Below are 4,557 nucleotides of genomic sequence, written 5' to 3' on the forward strand. Positions count from 1 at the left end.
TCTGCAGGGTTGCCTTCGGAAGGCTGTCGTTGGTAATTAAATTTCGAAAGGGGATCAGGGAAACGTCCACGCACCCAACGTCCAAACGTCCAGTTGAGAAGAGCACAACAACAGCGACAGCCCAATGTTCAAGGATAGGCTTGCTAGCTGCTTGATAAAAAGCTAAGGCAAAATATGCAGCCCTTAGGTAAGACCTTAGGTAGGCCGAATATCACTGGCCCCTAAAGATAGCGAGTAGGAAAATCAAGGACGAACAAAAAAAAAATTGTATAAAGAGCAGACAATGACACGTGTGTTGTTAGGCTATTATTATTCTGGAATTGTTTAATTTTTTTCATATAATAAACTTTCGCACACGAGGATATGACCTATGGGGAAAAATGACACCCCGAAGCTTTAAGGTAGGAGCAAAAGAGAGCTTAATATTCAGCTGTCAAACTAATATACCCGATTCCATCTCACTAATGAAAAATGAAAAGCGGAAAAATTGTTTGATATATCTGTTAGTATACGTCAGACTTCGGTGAGAATTTTCTAGATCTGGAAAGAGGCGAGAATAATTAAGAACCAATAATCTGCTTTGGAGTCTTCAATACACCTGACAGAGTTGACGTGGTTTATTAGGATATCATGCAGCGTATAAGGGAAAACACAAGCCCGTGAACTTTTATTTCGGTTGTGCTCGGCGAAATCTTGCAAGAATAATTTCCCAGCACAGGTTATACCTACTGTACATGAATATAGACGATTAAATATGCCGTGCACTGCACTTAGTTTTGATTTGGCTTGAACTCCGTGCAACGTTAGGATATGTTGTGATCGCATGAAACGTGCTTGTTATGATTATCTTTTTGTTTTCTGTTCAGCGCGCAGAATACGCGAGCGCATCCTTTTGTTGGCCCTGTTGCCTTTAAAAGCACAGCGGCCAACCTGTGTCGTGTTATGGATTGTACTGCCGTCAGATGAAATAAATGGCTTTTCGACATCTACGTCTTCCTTCTAAACAGTATAGAGGGCTTTCAAAGGTAAAGTATAAGTAACATTATTAAAAGGGCTATGTAAGCCACTAAAAGAGCGATTGTGCGTGTTTTTTAAGTGCTTTAGCGAGCACAGTTTTTGTGAAGAAGAAAAGTCAACACTTGCATAATTTATTTTTTCTTAAGTTTTGTGGCTATAACAGATTTGTACAGAAAAATCCTGAGGCAAGCGTACTCACGGACTATTCAAAGCGTATTCTTGAATTTTTCATTCAGAGGCGGCAGTTATGACTCAACAAATCACCGTGGTTGTAGCAGTTATTATCCTTGACGACAAATATCGCTAGTTTAAATAAATGAATAAAGAGACGCCACAATCAAGGCGGGAAAATGCGGTGACAATTGCATATAGAAGCGGAAGCTTATCATTGGCTGCTTTCTCCGCCGAAATTTCGTACATGAATAGCCTCAGTTAAAAGTCATAGCGGCGGCTTCGCTCTCTACAGAGGCTCCGAATCGTCACTCTTCGTATAGTTGGACTTGGTGCACAAGGTCTTTGTTCCACGTGGCATGCATGTCTTGCCTTCTGCAGCTCTTCTATTTTTTGGATGCGCGCAGAGTGCTGTGTCAAGCAAAACGAATGCGACGCGCATCATTTATTAATGGTGATTAATTACCTCCGCACACATGTCACAATTCACCATAGATCCCTTATTTGCTCGGCAATGTCTGACAGCCTGCCCGCGTGGGACGACGCAGGTTCTGCCCAAAGGCATTGTACATCTTTAGTTGTTACTGCAGCGCCTGCATTTAGTGCCGCAAATGAGGCTTATCGAGAGCAGGATGGACACTATTGTGCCTTTAGCGAAGTAACAATGTGCAACTAAGTTATACGCTGAGCGGCCGCTGATATTGTGCTCTGACGTCAGAAACATCCTTCCCATTCACCTGCAAATAACTTCATGCCAGGCACACTGTGCTTGGTAAAAGTAGGAATGCTTACAAGCGTAGACATCTTATTTATGCTGTAAAAAGATTACTATATGAACAAGCGGCGACCAAGCAAATGATGAGAGAAAAACCATGCCGCGAGAGCGTAAATAAAAAAACTTGTAAACATACTTGGGCTGAACTCACCAAGTTTGCCGATTTCTTGGAGTATGTCCAGGGAGAAAAGCAGAGATGAAGAGCACTATAGCTTTCTCAGATGCCTTACGGTCACACGAATGGGGTTCTGTATTTCAACGCCACACTGTTTCACATAATCCCCATGTGACATATAGAGTCGCTATAGACTTTGGGGCCGAGTACCACATTACTGGACTGTGGAACTCAGAGCAGTTGACCTGGCGAAGTCGCGAGACAAACAGAACGGATGCCGGCTACTGCGAGCTTTCCATGCTCTACAGTGGGTTTATTACTGTCCATATGAGGTGGACAAATGACAGACCTCGTTGTATGGGGCTTCTGTACTAAATATGCCATTTTGACACTCTACCTCCAGTTTAAATAAAATGCCCGTATGGGGGGTGCAGTGATGTCTTAAACATGTACTGGATTCAAACTTTCAAGTAGCCATATATCACAAAAAATGTACGATTACAAAAAGCCAACAAACGAAGACACCAATTACAGCATGGGGGAAATTATATCTACTTATTAATTGAGTTAAAGGAATGAAAAATTAATTTAAAGAGAACGAAAAACAACTGACCGCAGGTGGGCCACGAGCCCGCGCTTTTTGCATCGCACGCGTAATGCAAAAGGCGCGGGTTCGTGCCCCACCTGCTCAAATTAGTTTTACCGCGAGGCTGTGTATGGCTAGGGTTCCGTGAATTTTAGTTCTGCGTGTGCAAGAATCGTGCGACGATCCAGGAGAGAGTGCAGTACCGCGCCGACTCGCGGCGGAGGTGAAGCAGGCTTCAAGCGCTCCGCCAACTTGCAAAAATAAGTTTAATATCTTAAGTGCAAATAGAACCTGTATGAGATATTAAGCTGATAAGAATAGATTCTACACTCTGACCTGTGTCGACCATGTCTACATTCGCACCGCCCTGTCTTTGTAGGCGTTCGAAGTGCTTGCGTTCCTACTTTCCTTCCGCTCTCCCGTGGTGGCGGTCCCGTCGAAACGTCACGCGTGTCTAGTTTCCTCCGGCTTCTCGGCGTGGTGGCCCCTTCGTCCTTGCGAATGTATGTAAATATCACGGTAAATGAGCTCGTGCATTTGTTTAAAATTCTGTGTCACCTCTGTGTCGTGTGCTAAACAGCTTCGCTGGTTATCCAGTGGAATGGCTCATGATTTTTTTCATCCACTTTCATATCCATTAATTTATAATTTCATTATTTCACCTAATAAGGACAAGTAGTTTCCCCTACTCCGTTTCAAACCGACGCGGATGTGGTCTATGTAGAAGCGGCGGCATATGCAGACGGTCGACATATGTCAGTGGTCGCCTCAAATCAAACGGGCCGTCAGCTTGCCAGCGGCACCAGGAAACTCGGCAATCGCGGAGGTAGCAACCATAGTGCTGGCGCTCGCCTCCAAAACAGCCAGCGTAGTAATAAGTGACTCTAAAACCGCACTTCATAAGTTTGATAAGGGAAGTCTCACGAAAGAGGCGCTAAGGATACTGGCTCACTTTCGCGGCGAGCGTGACGGTTATGTCATATGGACGCCTCCCTTCTGGGCAAGGAAACCGCACATACCCTAGCTCGAGAGTTAGCGAGCCGAGCAGGGGCAGGAACAAGGCGGGGCACGCACGCACGCACGCACGCACGCACGCACGCACGCACGCACGCACGCACGCACGCACGCACGCACGCACGCACGCACGCACGCACGCACGCACGCACGCACGCACGCACGCACGCACGCACGCACACACACACACACACACACACACACACACACACACACACACACACACACACACACACACACACACACACACACACACACACACACACACACACACACACACACACACACACACACACACGCACGCACATACACATACACATACATACACACACACACACATACACACACACACACACATACACACATACACACACATACACACACACAGAAGACATCCGACGCATAATCTGGCCTTGCCTCAACGTAGTGCAGGGGCCAAGCAACACGTGGAGCAGTGAGAGACCGAGGTGCTCAGCTCAGACAGCGAGGTCCAACTATAAGTAAGGCAAGCAGAAGTTGCCGCTAGTACCCAAATGCTCCTAGGCGCCATCAGAGGGAGAGGAGATAAACTCATGTGACACTTTCCGTTTTCATTAAAAGTTGTTTCCTCATAATCAGGTAATAACATTCTCGTAACTAATATTTTCTGAAATTTAGATATACGCGAATTTTGTGGCTCCTCGGTCAAGCAAGGTTCATTAGAAATAAATATTGCGGAGTTTCTTACGCTGTTTTCACGAGACCGAACTTCACAATGAAATTATAAGGTGCTCTGCGTTCTTTGTTATGTCATGCAAGTTTAAGCAAACCGGCCCTTTCCTTAGACCATGCAGCGCTTATGTACTGATAAAATAGAGGTAAAATGCGATTAGATAGGGC

The 4,557-nt window shown here is 45.4% G+C and overlaps 1 pseudogene; it reads right to left on the reverse strand.

The window, feature by feature from the left end:
• Positions 1–2,833: 2,833 nt before the first annotated feature.
• Positions 2,834–3,013, reverse strand: LOC142583827 (U2 spliceosomal RNA; annotated as a pseudogene).
• Positions 3,014–4,557: the final 1,544 nt, after the last annotated feature.

Source organism: Dermacentor variabilis, chromosome 5 (assembly GCF_050947875.1).
Source record: "Dermacentor variabilis isolate Ectoservices chromosome 5, ASM5094787v1, whole genome shotgun sequence".
Classification (NCBI taxonomy): domain Eukaryota; kingdom Metazoa; phylum Arthropoda; class Arachnida; order Ixodida; family Ixodidae; genus Dermacentor; species Dermacentor variabilis.